The sequence below is a fragment of the Lissotriton vulgaris genome, chromosome 1_1 (assembly GCF_964263255.1).
Source record: "Lissotriton vulgaris chromosome 1_1, aLisVul1.2, whole genome shotgun sequence".
Taxonomy (NCBI): Eukaryota; Metazoa; Chordata; class Amphibia; order Caudata; family Salamandridae; genus Lissotriton; species Lissotriton vulgaris.
Genome location: NC_141685.1, coordinates 1368415481 through 1368438568, shown reverse-complemented (window position 1 = coordinate 1368438568; position 23088 = coordinate 1368415481). Strand labels below are relative to the sequence as shown.

Here is a 23088-nt window from a genome sequence, read left to right as displayed (position 1 = left end):
CTCCTGCCTCTGGCTCTGTACAGAGACGCAGTCAGCTTCCAAGTACTGAGGAACGGGGAATCTTGGATTCCACAGCTCTTAGATGGATTTCGAAGAGTAGGAGATATAGTACGAGAGATGTACTAGATACATTTATGCAATGGAATGAACCAACGCAACGATATGTTTTTGACGAGATGTGCTCTCTTTTACGTGAGGAACTAGAAGAAGATGACTCTGAATCGAATTTAGAAGACTTAATTAAAGTTCAGAAAGAGTTTACTACAGGAATGATAGTAGGTCCGAATATAAAAGAAGCGATGGAACTGATTTTAAGTTATAGAAATGATCCATCACTTCGTTCACCGAGAGACTTAGAGAAAAGTAGTATGAAGCAGACTGGCCAATATCCAATGAGGGAGGTTCCTCCAATTTGGCGCGAAGCTGTGCAAGCTGATGCCATTAATGGTATTGTAGCCGCTCCGGCGCAATTCCAGAGAGTATGGATACACATTCCATGGAAGCGAGCCGAAGTGTTAGCAGTGAAACAGGCCTTGCCAGATCCGCGTAAGAATCCTGCTGGATACTATAAGGAGTTAGCGCAGACAGTAGAGGCTTGTGTAATGAATCTAGCGGACATCGACATGTTATTTGGAAATGTAGTACCACAACCAATTTGGGCTAAAATACGTAAAGAGAATCATCCAGTTGCCCTAGGTGGTGATTGGGCAGCTATCATTGCAGCAGATGGTCAGCAAATAGGTGGTTCCAAACCCGAACCTCTAATTGCTAATCTTCCAGGTAGGATAATTGACTTAATGAAGACTCTGATGCCAGCATTGCGTGTTAACTGGGACAAGTTGTCCGCATGCAGGCAGAAGAAAGACGAAAGTGTCTCCGACTTCTTTACGAGGTTCGAAGAGACTTTTGTAGATCATAGTGGTCAGGATATGAGTACAGAAGGAGGACAGAGATTGTTTGTCGATAAATTTGTACACAATTTGCTACCAGAGCTCTGCAACAAATTGAAAGATTCCGAGAGTGCGTGGGCTGTCTCTACAACTGCGCAAATACTTGCAACTGCGCAGTATTATGAAAATAGGGATAAAGAGGAGAAAGAGAAATCAGATAAGAAAACGAAAGATTTAAAGACTAAAGTTCTCTTGCAACAGGCGTATCCGCCTCGCATGAATCAGACTAATACGCAGCAAGGGTCATATCAAAGGACAGATTATAGTTCACCGAGGCCTCAATATCAGTGGAACCAGTGTGCGTACTGTAAGAAAGAGGGTCACTACAAAAATGACTGTCCAGTCTTAGCGCAAAATAATGCAGCAGCAGCTCAGAGAGGTCGTGGTGGTTTTGTGCAGAATTCTAGAGGTCGAGGACGAGGTGCTATGCCTCCACAGACGAATGATCGCCCTTCCAATCACTTTGATCAACGAAATGGACAGTCTGCCCAGCAAAATAGATCTCAACAGTATCATGTTGAAGACTATTGTGAAGTGGATGAGGGATTTCAGCAAAATGGGTACTAGGACAGCCATGGACAGAGAGAGGGAGTAGTATCAGTTCCAGTGGATCAGAGTGGGCCTTATGTCGCAGTAGCAACATCAGGTGTAGTCGAACCGTTTCTGTTGGATACTGGTGCGGCAAAAAGTTCTATCATTCATGCGAAACTCCCTGGCGCACCTTTGTCCGGCTTAACAAATGTTTCTGTAGGTTTTTCAGGCGCCCCTGTTTACAACCCCATATCTGGTCCTTTGTCTATTTCTGTTGGACCGTGTCAATTGAAAGCACCCTTGATTTTGACGACAGGTTGTAATGAAAATCTGCTTGGTTTAGACTTGTTAAAACGCCTATATGCGACATTGTACTGTTCTCCGGAAGGAGTACAGCTTACATTGGGCAAAAGAATCACCTCTCCGATGTACTTGTCAATGGATGCACTCCCGCCAGAGCTGCGTTCACTCCCTGATACTCTTTGGGCGACTGGTCCTAACGATGTAGGCCTTTTGGAAATACCACCATATGTAGTCACTTTGAAAGCAAATGTCAAATTTCCACGAATTCCTCAATACAAAATATCTAGTGAAGGTGAACGTGCACTTTTATTGATTGTACAAGATTTGATTAAGAAAGGTGTGGTTGAAGAAACTAGAGGAAATGTCTGTAACAGTCCTGTATTACCGATTTTGAAACGTACTGATCCGACAAAGCCTCCAGTATATAGGTTTGTTATCGATCTCAGAGAGGTTAATAAGATTGTGGTTCCGCAGTTCCCTGTAGTTCCAGACATTACTGCCTTGTTAACATTGATTCCTGCTACAGCCACATGGTTTTCAGTCATCGACTTGAAGAATGCCTTTTTCAGCATTCCGATAGCCGAAGAAAGCAGAGATATTTTCGGCTTCTGTCTAGGAGGTCGAAGCTTCAGGTTTAAACGCGCTCCACAAGGCTATTGTGAGAGTCCGTCCATTTACAGTCAGGCATTAAAAAGTCAGTTAGATTCTTTTATACTTCCTCAAGGTTCTGCCCTAGTGCAGTACGAAAAGCATATGGAATGCCACGGATTGTATGGTCAGATAACGGAAGTGAGTTTATAGGGAAAGTTATGCAGAGTGTGTGTGCCGGTTTGGGCATTAAACAGAAGTTCCACAGTGCAAACCATACCCAGTCTGCTGGTTTGGTTGAGGGTTACAATGGCACCCTCAAACTAAAACTAGCTAAAATACAGGCATCCACGGGTTTATCCTGGCCAGACGCACTACCTTTGGCTTTGTTATCAACGAGAGCGACTGTACATTCTAGAGTAGGGCTTAGTCCATATGAAATTGTCTTTCGCCGTCCCGCTAATATTTGGGGAGTACCGAGGCCAAAGGAGTTTTGTTCTCTAGAATATCCAATGTTGATTGATTACCTTTACGACTTGACTGCTAAATTGAGTCTTATTCACCAACAGGTTTTTGATGCATTGCCAAAGCCACCGGAGAGTCCAGGTCATCAACTGAAACCAGGTGACCACGTTGTGGTACGAAATTTCGCAAGGACGAAGAACCTTCAACCCAGATTTGTTGGCCCCTTCCAGGTGCTGCTTGCAACAAGAACTGCCGTTCGTGTGGCTGGTCGCAAGCATTGGATCCATGCGACACACGTCAAATGTGTACCTCTGCCACTTCCTTATGACGACTGGGTTAAGAAGGGAATTGGTGCCTCTGAATTCGAGCAAACACCCAAGTTTGCCCCTTTTAGTGATGCTGAATTGATAACTGACACTTCAAACTCTGACTCTCCTCCTGAAAAGATTCCTTTGAACTCTGAACATTTGTCCTCTGCATCAGAAAAAACTCTGTCATCTGCGAACCTGCACACTGCAACAGCTACTAATGATACGTTATTTTCCGATCAAACAGTTCCTGCAAAACTAAGATACAACTTACGATCTCGTAATATGGACAAATAAAGCAGGAAACTGCCTATTGTGATATTTTGAATTTTGAAACTTTTGCCATCAGCCAGGAAGTTTGCTATTGTTTTATTGTTTTAAAAAATTGCCTTGCCGTCTGGGTAGCCGTAGGGTCGTGGCTGTGTGCCTAGTTGAATCTGCAGGGGTCATACACAAGGTCGATCTTTCTGTTGGTTCTGGGAACTCCCAGAGCTAATAGAGGCATTTTCATCTACGTACACATCATCAGTGGCCGCGAGCGGATTGTAGAAGATGGAGCTTCCTGCGCTGCAACGAGAAAATGTGATTTATATTCGCAGAAACAGACTTTACAGAATTCTTCACGGCAAATGCTTTCTGATGCAATGTGCCATTACATTTTTGATTGTTTTGATAACGTTGGTGGGTGGAATCATCTTTGGTGTGAATTTGATTTTTATGCCAGTAACTACAGTACCTCCCCTTGATCCTGCTACTTCTACTGTTTCTTCTATACACTCTTTTCACTCGTTTCCTGAACATGAGCAAGCTCGACGCTCATAATTCATCAATAACACTTTTGTACAGCTCTTGCACCAACACCAACTGGTAGTTAACACTACAGACTGCTGGGTGTGTGGCTTGATACCCCACACTATGGATAAAGGTATTCCCTATCTGGTTTTGCCTTTCAGCTATAATGGATCATTTCAGGCCCTTCAGACCATTTTTGCTTATGCCCTTGAAACCTATCCTCCGCGTCCACCACGTTCCACTAAATATAACTCTGCCAACAAAGCTCTAGTTCAGGGTATTATTGATATGATCAAGGACGTCAATAACACTCCATCTTACCCTAGAGACGAATTAAGAGTATATTTGAGTTGGAATTCTTCAGAGTATCGCCTTAGTTTGGGAGAAAGCAAGCGTAAAAGCTCAACTCCAATCTGGGTCGTACCTCACCGAGGTCAGGTCTGTTTGCAAGGTAATGGGAGAAATCCAAGAGCTCAGCTAGGGAGGAGTGAGTGCGTAGAGACTTACGTGTTTCCGTCTAACTCTTCCCCTGCTTTTCTTACTGCTAGGGGTACCTACTTCATCTGTCAAGAAAGAGCGTATACATGGTTGCCTGCTGACTTTTCAGGATCATGTTATATTGCTCGATTATTGCCTCCAACATACACTGCTTCATCTGATTATCACAAGACCAGAGTAGCAAGAGGTGTCTTCAGCAAGGAAGATACCGCTGGTCAGGAAGCTGGAGACTTCTTCAAAGGTTTCCTTCCGTTCTGGGGGCCTATGGCCAATAGTAGAAACATACGTCAGCTAACACGGATAGTTGAATCTACTATTACCGAAACTGCTGGTGCCCTTAGCAACTTGACAGCTGAGCTTCAGGCGGATAGACTCATGATGTTGTAGAACCGTATGGTTCTAGACGTAATTCTTGCAGATCGAGGTGGGGTATGCAGAATGATCCAATCGAGCTGCTGTGTCTTTATTCCCAATAATGCTCCAACAGTCTATGAGGCGATCTCTAAGCTACACAAGATTTCCGACTCTATTCATGTAGACAAGGGAAACTGGTCCTTCATGGAGTGGTTGTGGACTCTGATATCAGCGTGGGGATGGAAGGTTCTGATGGTCATTGGTGTCATCTTAGTATTCCTGTTCTCGTGTTGCCTGATTATCCAGTGTGGTCCAGCTCTGTGTAGTCTTTGTGCTGCAACCTGTTTTAGAAAACCACCTGCGTTTGGAGAAAAGGCACGAGAGAGGATGATGATACAACAGCATGTCACTGACTTGATGAGCATAGAATTAGACTCTGACATAGACTGAGTAATTGCCTATGTAAGGGCAAAAGGAGGGTCTGAGGTTCCGTGACAATTTGAACCCGTGTTTTCAATATTGTCGGAAATACATCATATTGGTATCAGCGAACCGCAAATGATCCATTTAGCATATCCTGGTGTTTTCGCTATGCTACGAGTAAGAGTACTCCTGTTACAAACACATTTCCGATCTACCCATGGCATCCATCTTAGATCATGGCAGCCATTTTGTGTTTCTTGCCCTCACATACGCAATAACCTCTGATTTCTCCATTTCAATTAAGGACACGTAGGCTTAGCCGGAGATTCACCTCTCTAGTGACATGTGCACCTTAGACCAGAACACGCTGTAGCTGCATGACTCGACAAAAGCTGCCTCTTCTGCCCGAGGCCAGTCCTGCTATACTGGTTCTCGTGTCCGTTGGCCTGATCACGATTAGGCGGCCGAAGCTGGTAGCCTTGCCCATTTACAACCCACAAACATCCCTTATCCTACTTTCCTATCTTCCACACCTGGCTCCGTTCCTTTCTTTCTGAATCTTTATTAGGGGGAGGTAACGAAATTTACGATGAGGCGGTCCGGCTCTTGAATGCAATATTGACAAGGGATTGTGATGAACTAGTGGGAACCCCTCTTCGTAATGTTTGGCATCAGATATTATCGACGATTCCTGTGTAACGCCAAATATTTATTGTTTAGGACACAAAGGTTCTGGGAATGTATTTCATGTAAAGAATTTGCCTCAAGCTCAAATGTTAGTATATAAGGAGCAACCCTCTTTGTACAAATTGAACAGGCTCCTAGATACTGCCCGTGTGTAGTTTCTGTGACTTCTGTTTCCCTGCAGTAATAAACCTTTGGTCTTTGACGCCACCATCGAGAAGCCCGTGTTTCTGTTTATTCGTGCACCGAGGCAGGTAGAACTCCGGGGTCTTCGGGTGTTGTCCCCTGACACCTCTGGACGGAACCAAAAAGTCCAGAACTCCACTGCTGTTCCTGGAAGAGAATTTCATCTACAAGCTCTTTCTGTACTTTTTCCTAGTCTTTTCTTTCCCTTTTCTTAGATTTGTAACTGTTCCTTTACGTGCTCTATTTAGGCGCCATTAATCTCATTTGAGCTCCTTGTACCTGCTGCTGTTTTCTCCACACCTCATACTGCCTTTTCCCTCTTTCTCTCTTTCTCTGCAGTTGGTGGCTATTTCCAAAGCGTCTGATGCCCCAATGTTCCTTCGTCTTGTTGTCAGACGTGAATTTGAAAAGCAACAAAATTAACAAGCCTTTACCACTCACACATGGCAGGAGTTTATACTTTAATTCAATGAGCTAAGAAAAGTATGTTGTGGGGCCCCTACGAGCCATGGTGCTTGCTTCATCATAATTAGGCATGCAGTCATTAGCCACAGCTCTGATTATGGGTCACTGAGGTCAGTTTCAATAATTCCTCAAAAACCTAACCATGCAGTCCCCCCTAACTTTGTAGTTATCTTGCTTTACTGCTGTTTGTGTGATTAGCTGGGAGGAGCTCACAGCAGCATCCTCCCAATAAAAGTGTAGATGGACCGTTCCTTAACTCTTTCTTGCTTCACATACAGATGGCTTGAGGAGGTACAGGGGAGATGCAGGTCTAATAAACAGAATAGAATATCTGCGCCAGGTGTGTTTCTCTGCATTGGTGTCCCATCACAGGCCCACCAGTGTATGTGTGATCTTTGACTCCTGCCAGTTCACAAGCAGGCGGCCAGGAAACGGTTTCAGCCTATCAACCACTGAGGAGATAAAGCCTTTGTATAAGGAATGAGGAAGCAATGAACACATTCAGCCTATCACAGGAGTAGCCCTGAGTGTTCCGAATTATAATTTATTCATGTCACCGTACGTTATTGAGCCCAAGTATCTCGCCGTGATCGTATAGTGGTTAGTACTCTGCGTTGTGGCCGCAGCAACCTCGGTTCGAATCCGAGTCACGGCATTGTGGTTGGCAATGTCACGGCAGTTGGGTTTTTCCTTTACAGAATTCCCAAATGTACCAGTTGTTTTTGTAAAATGTCTATTAAAAACAGATCCTTTTCAATATTCAAACGATCTAACGACAAATTATTTAAACACACATGATTATAAGATGTAGGTATACTGTACTTACTGACATAAATTATCGTTCTTGAACATATTTGCGGTAAGGGGAGCGGAGCTCTCCCCCAGGCCAATCACAATGCAGATGAATGCAGTTGCAGTTGAGTGACCTGTGTTGTGGCTGTCTACAGGGAATGCACATATGTAGCTGTCTCGCAGCCCAATCCAGACGTCAATTGAAGACAGGTTTTCATGCAAATAGAGCAGTAAGTGCAGAGAAATGCTCACTCTCTAAAAATGGCATTTATACAATAGTAAGATTAAATCCAACCTCACCAGTAGACAGGATTTATCAATAAATAAATAAGGCTTCTCCTCTCTGATATGGAATTACCCCCCAAAAAGTATAAGGGAATACCCAATGCTAACCTATGAGAGGGGCAGACCTCACAGTAGTGAAAAATGTAATAGACTGTTTGATACTACTAGGACATACAAACTACCAAAGTACATGTCTTACCTTTTACTTACATAGCATGATGCCCCTAGGACTACTTAGGGCCTACCTTAGGGGTTACTGATATGTAATAAAATTGGAGTTTAAGGCTTGGCAAGTAGTTTTAAATGCCAAGTCGAAGTGGCAGTACACTGCAGCACAGGCACTGCAGTAGCAGGCTTGAGACAGGTTTGAAATGCTATTTCTTTGGGCGGCACAATCAGTCCCTGGGTATATGGTATACCACTTTACAAGGGGCTTTCAAGTAAATTAAATCTGTCAGTCAGGTATACTCCAATTATACACATGATTAAGGAAGAAGCACGTGCACTTCAGCACTGATTAGTAGCAATAAAGTGATCAGAGTCCTAAGGCCAACAAAAAGATACAGCAAAATGCGGAGGTGAAAAGCAATAAGGTGGGGTTGGGACCACCTTAAGAATGCAAGGTGTAACAAAAACGAACTAAGGATAACATGAGTAAAACATCAGATTTCTCTACAGCATTTGGTGAGACAAGTGGGCCTTCTTTTATCTTCCATAAATGCAATCTTTCCCGGACCCCTTTATTATATAGCTCTTCAAGGAAAAAATATAAAGCACCTACAAAGGAGCCTCAAATACTCAAAGATGGTAGACTTCTGTAATATGGGCCATATACTAAAAGCAGCACGAAAACAGAGTGCAATAGGGTCCAAAAAACTTGAGTGACCCATGAGAGTATGCATGCAAGCCTATGGTATTCCAAACTAGAGATACACGCATGCAATTTTTGTTTTTAGGAGAGAATGTGCCTGCTGAAAAAAACATTTTTTTTAAAAGGTCCATTGCAGAATATCAGGAATTTGCTGTGGGACACCTTGAAAACTTGCATACAGATTATGTGCACACACCTTACAGTCAATTGTTGTGGCCGAGTGGTTAAGGCGATGGACAAAGAAATCCATTGGGGTCTCCCGGGGCAGGTTCGAATCCTGCCGACAACAAGAATCTTTTTAACATCGGCTACAATTTCAGAAGTTAACCTTTAGTATTTCTTCCATGTCAGTTTTATAAATAGGTGGCTTATTTTGGTGTCACTATTGCCATATCACATATTTATTATCGCTCCCCGTTTCATATCTTTGCTATAACTCTCGTCCTTCATTAGCGCTGGGGCAAACGCTTCAAATTATTATACACTGGCTCTCTCGGTCGTACCTGTGCATGCACTTGAAACTTACTTTACCAATAAAAGAAGCAAATAGAGAAATAAAATAAAAGTGCTTGCTGGATTAGTCAAACACACTTCATAAAACTGCATTTTCTTTTCTATTCTCCCCCGTGTTACAAGCTTAACTGCTCCCTGTGTAATTTTTCTTAACCTGCTGTTCCTGGAAGAGAATTTCATCTACAAGCTCTTTCTGTATTTTTTCCTAGTCTTTTCTTTCCCTTTTCTTAGATTTGTAACTGTTCCTTTACGTGCTCTATTTAGGCGCCATTAATCTCATTTGAGCTCCTTGTACCTACTGCTGTTTTCTCCACACCTCATACTGCCTTTTCCCTCTTTCTCTCTTTCTCTGCAGTTGGTGGCTACTTTCTAAAGCGTCTGACTCCCCAATGTTCCTTCGTCTTGTTGTCAGACGTGAATTTGAAAAGCAACAAAATTAACAAGCCTTTACCACTCACACATGGCAGGAGTTTATACTTTAATTCAATGAGCTAAGAAAAGTGTGTTGTGGGGCCCCTACGAGCCATGGTGCTTGCTTCATCATAATTAGGCATGCAGTCATTAGCCACAGCTCTGATTATGGGTCACTGAGGTCAGTTTCAATAATTCCTCAAAAACCTAACCATGCAGTCCCCCCTAACTTTGTAGTTATCTTGCTTTACTGCTGTTTGTGTGATTAGCTGGGAGGAGCTCACGGCAGCATCCTCCCAATAAAAGTGTAGATGGACCGTTCCTTAACTCTTTCTTGCTTCACATACAGATGGCTTGAGGAGGTACAGGGGAGATGCAGGTCTAATAAACAGAATAGAATATCTGCGCCAGGTGTGTTTCTCTGCATTGGTGTCCCATCACAGGCCCACCAGTGTATGTGTGATCTTTGACTCCTGCCAGTTCACAAGCAGGCGGCCAGGAAACGGTTTCAGCCTATCAACCACTGAGGAGATAAAGCCTTTGTATAAGGAATGAGGAAGCAATGAACACATTCAGCCTATCACAGGAGTAGCCCTGAGTGTTCCGAATTATAATTTCTTCATGTCACTGTACGTTATTGAGCCCAAGAAGCTCGCCGTGATCGTATAGTGGTTAGTACTCTGCGTTGTGGCCGCAGCAACCTCGGTTCGAATCCGAGTCACGGCATTGTGGTTGGCAATGTCACGGCAGTTGGGTTTTTCCTTTACAGAATTCCCAAATGTACCAGTTGTTTTTGTAAAATGTTTATTAAAAACAGATCCTTTTCAATATTCAAACGATCTAACGACAAATTATTTAAAAACAAATGATTATAAGATGTAGGTATACTGTACTTACTGACATAAATTATCGTTCTTGAACATATTTGCGGTAAGGGGAGCTGGGCTCTCCCCCAGGCCAATCAGAATGCATATGAATGCAGTTTCAGTTGAGTGACCTGTGTTGTGGCTGTCTACAGGGAATGCACATATGTAGCTGTCTCGCAGCCCAATCCAGACGTCAATTGAAGACAGGTTTTCATGCAAATAGAGCAGTAAGTCCAGAGAAATGCTCACTCTCTAAAAATGGCATTTATACAATAGTAAGATTAAATTCAACCTCACCAGTAGATAGGATTTATCAATAAATAAATAAAGCTTCTCCTCTCTGATATGGAATTACCCCCCATAAAGTATAAGGGAATACCCAATGCTAACCTACGAGAGGGGCAGACCTCACAGTAGTGAAAAATGTAATAGACTGTTTGATACTACTAGGACATACAAACTACCACAGTACATGTCTTACCTTTTACTTACATAGCATGATGCCCCTAGGACTACTTAGGGCCCACCTTAGGGGTTACTGATATGTAATAAAATTGGAGTTTAAGGCTTGGCAAGTAGTTTTAAATGCCAAGTCGAAGTGGCAGTACACTGCAGCACAGGCACTGCAGTAGCAGGCTTGAGACAGGTTTGAAATGCTATTTCTTTGGGCTGCACAATCAGTCCCTGGGTATATGGTATACCACTTTACAAGGGGCTTTCAAGTAAATTAAATCTGTCAGTCAGGTATACTCCAATTATACACATGATTAAGGAAGAAGCACGTGCACTTCAGCACTGATTAGTAGCAATAAAGTGATCAGAGTCCTAAGGCCAACAAAAAGATACAGCAAAATGCGGAGGTGAAAAGCAATAAGGTGGGGTTGGGACCACCTTAAGAATGCAAGGTCTAACAAAAACGAACTAAGGATAACATGAGTAAAACATCAGGTTTCGCTACAGCATTTGGTGAGACAAGTGGGCCTTCTTTTATCTTCCATAAATGCAATCTTTCCCGGACCCCTTTATTATATAGCTCTTCAAGGAAAAAATATAAAGCACTTACAAAGGAGCCTCAAATACTCAAAGATGGTAGACTTCTGTAATATGGGCCATATACTAAAAGCAGCACGAAAACAGAGTGCAATAGGGTCCAAAAAACTTGAGTGACCCATGAGAGTATGCATGCAAGCCTATGGTATTCCAAACTAGAGATACACACATGCAATTTTTGTTTTTAGGAGTGAATGTGCCTGCTGAAAAAAACATTTTTTTTAAAAAGTCCATTGCAGAATATCAGGAATTTGCTGTGGGACACCTTGAAAACTTGCATACAGATTATGTGCATACGCCTTACAGTCAGTTGTTGTGGCCGAGTGGTTAAGGCGATGGACTAGAAATCCATTGGGGTCTACCCGCGCAGGTTCGAATCCTGCCGACAACGAGAATCTTTTTAACATCGGCTACAATTTCAGAAGTTAACCTTTAGTATTTCTTCCATGTCAGTTTTATAAATAGGTGGCTTATTTTGGTGTCACTATTGCCATATCACATATTTATTATCGCTCCCCCTTTCATATCTTTGCTATAACTCTCGTCTTTCATTAGCGCTGGTGCAAACGCTTCAAATTATTATACCCTGGCTCTCTCGGTCGTACCTGTGCATGCACTTGAAACTTACTTTACCAATAAAAGAAGCAAATAAAGAAATAAAATAAAAGTGCTAGCTGGATTAGGCAAACACACTTCATAAAACTGCATTTTCTTTTCTATTCTCCCCCGTGTTACAAGCTTAACTGCTCCCTGTGTAATTTCTCTTAACCTGTTGTTCCTGGAAGAGAATTTCATCTACAAGCTCTTTCTGTATTTTTTCCTAGTCTTTTCTTTCCCTTTTCTTAGATTTGTAACTGTTCCTTTACGTGCTCTATTTAGGCGCCATTAATCTCATTTGAGCTCCTTGTACCTGCTGCTGTTTTCTCCACACCTCATACTGCCTTTTCCCTCTTTCTCTCTTTCTCTGCGGTTGGTGGCTACTTTCCAAAGCGTCTGATGCCCCAATGTTCCTTCGTCTTGTTGTCAGACGTGAATTTGAAAAGCAACAAAATTAACAAGCCTTTACCACTCACACATGGCAGGAGTTTATACTTTAATTCAATGAGCTAAGAAAAGTGTGTTGTGGGGTCCCTACGAGCCATGGTGCTTGCTTCATCATAATTAGGCATGCAGTCATTAGCCACAGCTCTGATTATGGGTCACTGAGGTCAGTTTCAATAATTCCTCAAAAACCTAACCATGCAGTCCCCCCTAACTTTGTAGTTATCTTGCTTTACTGCTGTTTGTGTGATTAGCTGGGAGGAGCTCACGGCAGCATCCTCCCAATAAAAGTGTAGATGGACCGTTCCTTAACTCTTTCTTGCTTCACATACAGATGGCTTGAGGAGGTACAGGGGAGATGCAGGTCTAATAAACAGAATAGAATATCTGCGCCAGGTGTGTTTCTCTGCATTGGTGTCCCATCACAGGCCCACCAGTGTATGTGTGATCTTTGACTCCTGCCAGTTCACAAGCAGGCGGCCAGGAAACGGTTTCAGCCTATCAACCACTGAGGAGATAAAGCCTTTGTATAAGGAATGAGGAAGCAATGAACACATTCAGCCTATCTCAGGAGTAGCCCTGAGTGTTCCGAATTATAATTTCTTCATGTCACTGTAAGTAATTGAGCCCAAGTAGATCGCCGTGATCGTATAGTGGTTAGTACTCTGCGTTGTGGCCGCAGCAACCTCGGTTCGAATCCGAGTCACGGCATTGTGGTTGGCAATGTCACTGCAGTTGGGTTTTTCCTTTACAGAATTCCCAAATGTACCAGTTTGTTTTTGTAAAATGTCTATTAAAAACAGATCCTTTTCAATATTTAAACGATCTAACGACAAATTATTTAAACACACATGATTATAAGATGTAGGTATACTGTACTTACTGACATAAATTATCGTTCTTGAACATATTTGCGGTAAGGGGAGCGGAGCTCTCCCCCAGGCCAATCAGAATGCAGATGAATGCAGTTGCAGTTGAGTGACCTGTGTTGTGGCTGTCTACAGGAAATGCACATATGTAGCTGTCTCGCAGCCCAATCCAGACGTCAATTGAAGACAGGTTTTCATGCAAATAGAGCAGTAAGTGCAGAGAAATGCTCACTCTCTAAAAATGGCATTTATACAATAGTAAGATTAAATCCAACCTCACCAGTCGACAGGATTTATCAATAAATAAATAAGGCTTCTCCTCTCTGATATGGAATTACCCCCCAAAAAGTATAAGGGAATACCCAATTCTAACCTATGAGAGGGGCAGACCTCACAGTAGTGAAAAATGTAATAGACTGTTTGATACTACTAGGACATACAAACTACCACAGTACATGTCTTACCTTTTACTTACATAGCATGATGCCCCTAGGACTACCTAGGGCCTACCTTAAGGGTTACTGATATGTAATAAAATTGGAGTTTAAGGCTTGGCAAGTAGTTTTAAATGCCAAGTCGAAGTGGCAGTACACTGCAGCACAGGCACTGCAGTAGCAGGCTTGAGACAGGTTTGAAATGCTATTTCTTTGGGCGGCACAATCAGTCCCTGGGTATATGGTATACCACTTTACAAGGGGCTTTCAAGTAAATTAAATCTGTCAGTCAGGTATACTCCAATTATACACATGATTAAGGAAGAAGCACGTGCACTTCAGCACTGATTAGTAGCAATAAAGTGATCAGAGTCCTAAGGCCAACAAAAAGATACAGCAAAATGCGGAGGTGAAAAGCAATAAGGTGGGATTGGGACCACCTTAAGAATGCAAGGTCTAACAAAAACGAACTAAGGATAACATGAGTAAAACATCAGATTTCTCTACAGCATTTGGTGAGACAAGTGGGCCTTCTTTTATCTTCCATAAATGCAATCTTTCCCGGACCCCTTTATTATATAGCTCTTCAAGGAAAAAATATAAAGCACCTACAAAGGAGCCTCAAATACTCAAAGATGGTAGACTTCTGTTATATGGGCCATATACTAAAAGCAGCACGAAAACAGAGTGCAATAGGGTCCAAAAAACTTGAGTGACCCATGAGAGTATGCATGCAAGCCTATGGTATTCCAAACTAGAGATACACGCATGCAATTTTTGTTTTTAGGAGAGAATGTGCCTGCTGAAAAAAACATTTTTTTTAAAAAGTCCATTGCAGAATATCAGGAATTTGCTGTGGGACACCTTGAAAACTTGCATACAGATTATGTGCACACACCTTACAGTCAGTTGTTGTGGCCGAGTGGTTAAGGCAATGGACTAGAAATCCATTGGGGTCTCCCCGCGCAGGTTCGAATCCTGCCGACAACGAGAATCTTTTTAACATCGGCTACAATTTCAGAAGTTAACCTTTAGTATTTCTTCCATGTCAGTTTTATAAATAGGTGGCTTATTTTGGTGTCACTATTGCCATATCACATATTTATTATCGCTCCCCGTTTCATATCTTTGCTATAACTCTCGTCCTTCATTAGCGCTGGGGCAAACGCTTCAAATTATTATACCCTGGCTCTCTCGGTCGTACCTGTGCATGCACTTGAAACTTACTTTACCAATAAAAGAAGCAAATAGAGAAATAAAATAAAAGTGCTAGCTGGATTAGGCAAACACACTTCATAACCCTGCATTTTCTTTTCTATTCTCCCCCGTGTTACAAGCTTAACTGCTCCCTGTGTAATTTCTCTTAACCTGCTGTTCCTGTAAGAGAATTTCATCTACAAGCTCTTTCTGTATTTTTTCCTAGTCTTTTCTTTCCCTTTTCTTAGATTTGTAACTGTTCCTTTACGTGCTCTATTTAGGCGCCATTAATCTCATTTGAGCTCCTTGTACCTGCTGCTGTTTTCTCCACACCTCATACTGCCTTTTCCCTCTTTTCTCTCTTTCTCTGCAGTTGGTGGCTACTTTCCAAAGCGTCTGATGCCCCAATGTTCCTTCGTCTTGTTGTCAGATGTGAATTTGAAAAGCAACAAAATTAACAAGCCTTTACCACTCACACATGGCAGGAGTTTATACTTTAATTCAATGAGCTAAGAAAAGTGTGTTGTGGGGCCCCTACGAGCCATGGTGCTTGCTTCATCATAATTAGGCATGCAGTCATTAGCCACAGCTCTGATTATGGGCCACTGAGGTCAGTTTCAATAATTCCTCAAAAACCTAACCATGCAGTCCCCCCTAACTTTGTAGTTATCTTGCTTTACTGCTGTTTGTGTGATTAGCTGGGAGGAGCTCACGGCAGCATCCTCCCAATAAAAGTGTAGATGGACCGTTCCTTAACTCTTTCTTGCTTCACATACAGATTGCTTGAGGAGGTACAGGGGAGATGCAGGTCTAATAAACAGAATAGAATATCTGCGCCAGGTGTGTTTCTCTGCATTGGTGTCCCATCACAGGCCCACCAGTGTATGTGTGATCTTTGACTCCTGCCAGTTCACAAGCAGGCGGCCAGGAAACGGTTTCAGCCTATCAACCACTGAGGAGATAAAGCCTTTGTATAAGGAATGAGGAAGCAATGAACACATTCAGCCTATCACAGGAGTAGCCATGAGTGTTCCGAATTATAATTTCTTCATGTCACTGTACGTTATTGAGCCCAAGTATCTCGCCGTGATCGTATAGTGGTTAGTACTCTGCGTTGTGGCCGCAGCAACCTCGGTTCGAATCCGAGTCACGGCATTGTGGTTGGCAATGTCAGGGCAGTTGGGTTTTTCCTTTACAGAATTCCCAAATGTACCAGTTGTTTTTGTAAAATGTCTATTAAAAACAGATCCTTTTCAATATTTAAACGATCTAACGACAAATTATTTAAACACACATGATTATAAGATGTAGGTATACTGTACTTACTGACATAAATTATCGTTCTTGAACATATTTGCGGTAAAGGGAGTGGAGCTCTCCCCCAGGCCAATCAGAATGAAGATGAATGCAGTTGCAGTTGAGTGACCTGTGTTTTGGCTGTCTACAGGGAATACACATATGCAGCTGTCTCGCAGCCCAATCCAGACGTCAATTGAAGACAGGTTTCAATGCAAATAGAGCAGTAAGTGCAGAGAAATGCTCACTCTCTAAAAATGGCATTTATACAATAGTAAGATTAAATCCAACCTCACCAGTAGATAGGATTTATCAATAAATAAATAAAGCTTCTCCTCTCTGATATGGAATTACCCCCCAAAAAGTATAAGGGAATACCCAATGCTAACCTATGAGAGGGGCAGACCTCACAGTAGTGAAAAATGTAATAGACTGTTTGATACTACTAGGACATCCAAACTACCAAGGTACATGTCTTACCTTTTACTTACATAGCATGATGCCCCTAGGACTACCTAGGGCCTACCTTAGGGGTTACTGATATGTAATAAAATTGAAGTTTAAGGCTTGGCAAGTAGTTTTAAATGCCAAGTCGAAGTGGCAGTACACTGCAGCACAGGCACTGCAGTAGCAGGCTTGAGACATGTTTGAAATGCTATTTCTTTGGGCGGCACAATCAGTCCCTGGGTATATGGTATACCACTTTACAAGGGGCTTTCAAGTAAATTAAATCTGTCAGTCAGGTATACTCCAATTATACACATGATTAGGGAAGAAGCATGTGCACTTCAGCACTGATTAGTAGCAATAAAGTGATCAGAGTCCTAAGGCCAACAAAAAGATACAGCAAAATGCGGAGGTGAAAAGCAATAAGGTGGGGTTGGGACCACCTTAAGAATGCAAGGTCTAACAAAAACGAATTAAGGATAACATGAGTAAAACATCAGGTTTCTCTACAGCATTTGGTGAGACAAGTGGGCCTTCTTTTATCTTCCATAAATGCAATCTTTACCGGACCCCTTTATTATATAGCTCTTCAAGGAAAAAATATAAAGCACTTACAAAGGAGCCTCAAATATTCAAAGATGGTAGACTTCTGTAATATGGGCCATATACTAAAAGCAGCACGAAAACAGAGTGCAATAGGGTCCAAAAAACTTGAGTGACCCATGAGAGTATGCATGCAAGCCTATGGTATTCCAAACTAGAGATACACGCATGCAATTTTTGTTTTTAGGAGTGAATGTGCCTGCTGAAAAAAACATTTTTTTTAAAAAGTCCATTGCAGAATATCAGGAATTTGCTGTGGGACACCTTGAAAACTTGCATACAGATTATGTGCACACGCCTTACAGTCAGTTGTTGTGGCCGAGTGGTTAAGGCGATGGACTAGAAATCCATTGGGGTCTCCCCGCGCAGGTTCGAATCCTGCCGACAACGAGAATCTTTTTAACATCGGCTACAATTTCAGAAGTTAACCTTTAGTATTTCTTCCATGTCAGTTTTATAAATAGGTGGCTTATTTTGGTGTCACTATTGCCATATCACATATTTATTATCGCTCCCCCTTTCATATCTTTGCTATAACTCTCGTCCTTCATTAGCGCTGGTGCAAACGCTTCAAATTATTATACCCTGGCTCTCTCGGTCGTACCTGTGCATGCACTTGAAACTTACTTTACCAATAAAAGAAGCAAATAGAGAAATAAAATAAAAGTGCTAGCTGGATTAGGCAAACACACTTCATAAAACTGCATTTTCTTTTCTATTCTCCCCCGTGTTACAAGCTTAACTGCTCCCTGTGTAATTTCTCTTAACCTGTTGTTCCTGGAAGAGAATTTCATCTACAAGCTCTTTCTGTATTTTTTCCTAGTCTTTTCTTTCCCTTTTCTTAGATTTGTAACTGTTCCTTTACGTGCTCTATTTAGGCGCCATTAATCTCATTTGAGCTCCTTGTACCTGCTGCTGTTTTCTCCACACCTCATACTGCCTTTTCCCTCTTTCTCTCTTTCTCTGCGGTTGGTGGCTACTTTCCAAAGCGTCTGATGCCCCAATGTTCCTTCGTCTTGTTGTCAGACGTGAATTTGAAAAGCAACAAAATTAACAAGCCTTTACCACTCACACATGGCAGAAGTTTATACTTTAATTCAATGAGCTAAGAAAAGTGTGTTGTGGGGCCCCTACGAGCCATGGTGCTTGCTTCATCATAATTAGGCATGCAGTCATTAGCCACAGCTCTGATTATGGGTCACTGAGGTCAGTTTCAATAATTCCTCAAAAACCTAACCATGCAGTCCCCCCTAACTTTGTAGTTATCTTGCTTTACTGCTGTTTGTGTGATTAGCTGGGAGGAGCTCACGGCAGCATCCTCCCAATAAAAGTGTAGATGGACCGTTCCTTAACTCTTTCTTGCTTCACATACAGATGGCTTGAGGAGGTACAGGGGAGATGCAGGTCTAATAAACAGAATAGAATATCTGCGCCAGGTGTGTTTCTCTGCATTGGTGTCCCATCACAGGCCCACCAGTGTATGTGTGATCTTTGACTCCTGCCAGTTCACAAGCAGGCGGCCAGGAAACGGTTTCAGCCTATCAACCACTGAGGAGATAAAGCCTTTGTATAAGGAATGAGGAAGCAATTAACACATTCAGCCTATCACAGGAGTAGCCCTGAGTGTTCCGAATTATAATTTCTTCATGTCACTGTACGTTATTGAGCCCAAGTAGCTCGCAGTGATCGTATAGTGGTTAGTACTCTGCGTTGTCGCCGCAGCAACCTCGGTTCGAATCCGAGTCACGGCATTGTGGTTGGCAATGTCACTGCAGTTGGGTTTTTCCTTTACAGAATTCCCAAATGTACCAGTTGTTTTTGTAAAATGTCTATTAAAAACAGATCCTTTTCAATATTTAAACGATCTAACGACAAATTATTTAAACACACATGATTATAAGATGTAGGTATACTGTACTTACTGACATAAATTATCGTTCTTGAACATATTTGCGGTAAGGGGAGCGGAGCTCTCCCCCAGGCCAATCAGAATGCAGATGAATGCAGTTGCAGTTGAGTGACCTGTGTTGTGGCTGTCTACAGGGAATGCATATATGTAGCTGTCTCGCAGCCCAATCCAGACGTCAATTGAAGACAGGTTTTCATGCAAATAGAGCAGTAAGTGCAGAGAAATGCTCACTCTCTAAAAATGGCATTTATACAATAGTAAGATTAAATCCAACCTCACCAGTAGACAGGATTTATCAATAAATAAATAAGGCTTCTCCTCTCTGATATGGAATTACCCCCCAAAAAGTATAAGGGAATACCCAATTCTAACCTATGAGAGGGGCAGACCTCACAGTAGTGAAAAATGTAATAGACTGTTTGATACTACTAGGACATACAAACTACCACAGTACATGTCTTACCTTTTACTTACATAGCATGAGGCCCCTAGGACTACTTAGGGCCTACCTTAGGGGTTACTGATATGTAATAAAATTGGAGTTTAAGGCTTGGCAAGTAGTTTTAAATGCCAAGTCGAAGTGGCAGTACACTGCAGCACTGGCACTGCAGTAGCAGGCTTGAGACAGGTTTGAAATGCTATTTCTTTGGGCGGCACAATCAGTCCCTGGGTATATCGTATACCACTTTACAAGGGGCTTTCAAGTAAATTAAATCTGTCAGTCAGGTATACTCCAATTATACACATGATTAGGGAAGAAGCACGTGCACTTCAGCACTTATTAGTAGGGATAAAGTGATCAGAGTCCTAAGGCCAACAAAAAGATACAGCAAAATGCGGAGGTGAAAAGCAATAAGGTGGGGTTGGGACCACCTTAAGAATGCAAGGTCTAACAAAAACGAACTAAGGATAACATGAGTAAAACATCAGATTTCTCTACAGCATTTGGTGAGACAAGTGGGCCTTCTTTTATCTTCCATAAATGCAATCTTTCCCGGACCCCTTTATTATATAGCTCTTCAAGGAAAAAATATAAAGCACCTACAAAGGAGCCTCAAATACTCAAAGATGGTAGACTTCTGTAATATGGGCCATATACTAAAAGCAGCACGAAAACAGAGTGCAATAGGGTCCAAAAAACTTGAGTGACCCATGAGAGTATGCATGCAAGCCTATGGTATTCCAAACTAGAGATACACGCATGCAATTTTTGTTTTTAGGAGAGAATGTGCCTGCTGAAAAAAACATTTTTTTTAAAAAGTCCATTGCAGAATATCAGGAATTGGCTGTGGGACACCTTGAAAACTTGCATACAGATTATGTGCACACACCTTACAGTCAGTTGTTGTGGCCGAGTGGTTAAGGCGATGGACTAGAAATCCATTGGGGTCTCCCCGCGCAGGTTCGAATCCTGCCGACAACGAGAATCTTTTTAACATCGGCTACAATTTCAGAAGTTAACCTTTAGTATTTCTTCCATGTCAGTTTTATAAATAGGTGGCTTATTTTGGTGTCACTATTGCCATATCACATATTTATTATCGCTCCCCGTTTCATATCTTATCTATAACTCTCGTCCTTCATTAGCGCTGGGGCAAACGCTTCAAATTATTATACCCTGGCTCTCTCGGTCGTACTTGTGCATGCACTTGAAACTTACTTTACCAATAAAAGAAGCAAATAGAGAAATAAAATAAAAGTGCTAGCTGGATTAGGCAAACACACTTCATAAAACTGCATTTTCTTTTTTATTCTCCCCCGTGTTACAAGCTTAACTGCTCCCTGTGTAATTTCTCTTAACCTGCTGTTCCTGGAAGAGAATTTCATCTACAAGCTCTTTCTGTATTTTTCCTAGTCTTTTCTTTCCCTTTTCTTAGATTTGTAACTGTTCCTTTACGTGCTCTATTTAGGCGCCATTAATCTCATTTGAGCTCCTTGTACCTGCTGCTGTTTTCTCCACACCTCATACTGCCTTTTCCCTCTTTCTCTCTTTCTCTGCAGTTGGTGGCTACTTTCCAAAGCGTCTGATGCCCCAATGTTCCTTCGTCTTGTTGTCAGACGTGAATTTGAAAAGCAACAAAATTAACAAGCCTTTACCACTCACACATGGCAGGAGTTTATACTTTAATTCAATGAGCTAAGAAAAGTGTCTTGTGGGGCCCCTACGAGCCATGGTGCTTCCTTCATCATAATTAGGCATGCAGTCATTAGCCACAGCTCTGATTATGGGTCACTGAGGTCAGTTTCAATAATTCCTCAAAAACCTAACCATGCAGTCCCCCCTAACTGTGTAGTTATCTTGCTTTACTGCTGTTTGTGTGATTAGCTGGGAGGAGCTCACGGCAGCATCCTCCCAATAAAAGTGTAGATGGACCGTTCCTTAACTCTTTCTTGCTTCACATACAGATGGCTTGAGGAGGTACAGGGGAGATGCAGGTCTAATAAACAGAATAGAATATCTGCGCCAGGTGTGTTTCTCTGCATTGGTGTCCCATCACAGGCCCACCAGTGTATGTGTGATCTTTGACTCCTGCCAGTTCACAAGCAGGCGGCCAGGAAACGGTTTCAGCCTATCAACCACTGAGGAGATAAAGCCTTTGTATAAGGAATGAGGAAGCAATGAACACATTCAGCCTATCACAGGAGTAGCCATGAGTGTTCCGAATTATAATTTCTTCATGTCACTGTACGTTATTGAGCCCAAGTATCTCGCCGTGATCGTATAGTGGTTAGTACTCTGCGTTGTGGCCGCAGCAACCTCGGTTCGAATCCGAGTCACGGCATTGTGGTTGGCAATGTCAGGGCAGTTGGGTTTTTCCTTTACAGAATTCCCAAATGTACCAGTTGTTTTTGTAAAATGTCTATTAAAAACAGATCCTTTTCAATATTTAAACGATCTAAAGACAAATTATTTAAACACACATGATTATAAGATGTAGGTATACTGTACTTACTGACATAAATTATCGTTCTTGAACATATTTGCGGTAAAGGGAGTGGAGCTCTCCCCCAGGCCAATCAGAATGCAGATGAATGCAGTTGCAGTTGAGTGAGCTGTGTTTTGGCTGTCTACAGGGAATACACATATGCAGCTGTCTCGCAGCCCAATCCAGACGTCAATTGAAGACAGGTTTCAATGCAAATAGAGCAGTAAGTGCAGAGAAATGCTCACTCTCTAAAAATGGCATTTATACAATAGTAAGATTAAATCCAACCTCACCAGTAGATAGGATTTATCAATAAATAAATAAAGCTTCTCCTCTCTGATATGGAATTACCCCCCAAAAAGTATAAGGGAATACCCAATGCTAACCTATGAGAGGGGCAGACCTCACAGTAGTGAAAAATGTAATAGACTGTTTGATACTACTAGGACATCCAAACTACCAAGGTACATGTCTTACCTTTTACTTACATAGCATGATGCCCCTAGGACTACCTAGGGCCTACCTTAGGGGTTACTGATATGTAATAAAATTGAAGTTTAAGGCTTGGCAAGTAGTTTTAAATGCCAAGTCGTAGTAGCAGTACACTGCAGCACAGGCACTGCAGTAGCAGGCTTGAGACAGGTTTGAAATGCTATTTCTTTGGGCGGCACAATCAGTCCCTGGGTATATGGTATACCACTTTACAAGGGGCTTTCAAGTAAATTAAATCTGTCAGTCAGGTATACTCCAATTATACACATGATTAGGGAAGAAGCATGTGCACTTCAGCACTGATTAGTAGCGATAAAGTGATCAGAGTCCTAAGGCCAACAAAAAGATACAGCAAAATGCGGAGGTGAAAAGCAATAAGGTGGGGTTCGGACCTCCTTAAGAATTCAAGGTCTAACAAAAACGAACTAAGGATAACATGAGTAAAACATCAGGTTTCTCTACAGCATTTGGTGAGACAAGTGGGCCTTCTTTTATCTTCCATAAATGCAATCTTTCCCGGACCCCTTTATTATATAGC

The 23088-nt window shown here is 42.1% G+C and overlaps 9 non-coding genes across 9 annotated transcripts; all 9 read left to right on the top strand.

Annotated features, from left to right (window-relative positions):
• Nucleotides 1–7130: 7130 nt before the first annotated feature.
• Nucleotides 7131–7202, top strand: TRNAH-GUG (transfer RNA histidin (anticodon GUG)). The gene has a single exon. It is a non-coding gene; the product is annotated as a tRNA-His (tRNA).
• A 2871-nt stretch (nt 7203–10073) lies between these two features.
• Nucleotides 10074–10145, top strand: TRNAH-GUG (transfer RNA histidin (anticodon GUG)). Its single transcript has one exon. It is a non-coding gene; the product is annotated as a tRNA-His (tRNA).
• Nucleotides 10146–11644: 1499 nt separating this feature from the next.
• Nucleotides 11645–11726, top strand: TRNAS-AGA (transfer RNA serine (anticodon AGA)). The gene has a single exon. It is a non-coding gene; the product is annotated as a tRNA-Ser (tRNA).
• Nucleotides 11727–13015: 1289 nt separating this feature from the next.
• On the top strand, nt 13016–13087 carry TRNAH-GUG (transfer RNA histidin (anticodon GUG)). The gene has a single exon. It is a non-coding gene; the product is annotated as a tRNA-His (tRNA).
• A 1500-nt stretch (nt 13088–14587) lies between these two features.
• TRNAS-AGA (transfer RNA serine (anticodon AGA)) lies at nt 14588–14669 on the top strand. The gene has a single exon. It is a non-coding gene; the product is annotated as a tRNA-Ser (tRNA).
• A 1290-nt stretch (nt 14670–15959) lies between these two features.
• On the top strand, nt 15960–16031 carry TRNAH-GUG (transfer RNA histidin (anticodon GUG)). Its single transcript has one exon. It is a non-coding gene; the product is annotated as a tRNA-His (tRNA).
• Nucleotides 16032–17530: 1499 nt separating this feature from the next.
• TRNAS-AGA (transfer RNA serine (anticodon AGA)) lies at nt 17531–17612 on the top strand. Its single transcript has one exon. It is a non-coding gene; the product is annotated as a tRNA-Ser (tRNA).
• Nucleotides 17613–20472: 2860 nt separating this feature from the next.
• TRNAS-AGA (transfer RNA serine (anticodon AGA)) lies at nt 20473–20554 on the top strand. Its single transcript has one exon. It is a non-coding gene; the product is annotated as a tRNA-Ser (tRNA).
• A 1288-nt stretch (nt 20555–21842) lies between these two features.
• Nucleotides 21843–21914, top strand: TRNAH-GUG (transfer RNA histidin (anticodon GUG)). Its single transcript has one exon. It is a non-coding gene; the product is annotated as a tRNA-His (tRNA).
• Nucleotides 21915–23088: the final 1174 nt, after the last annotated feature.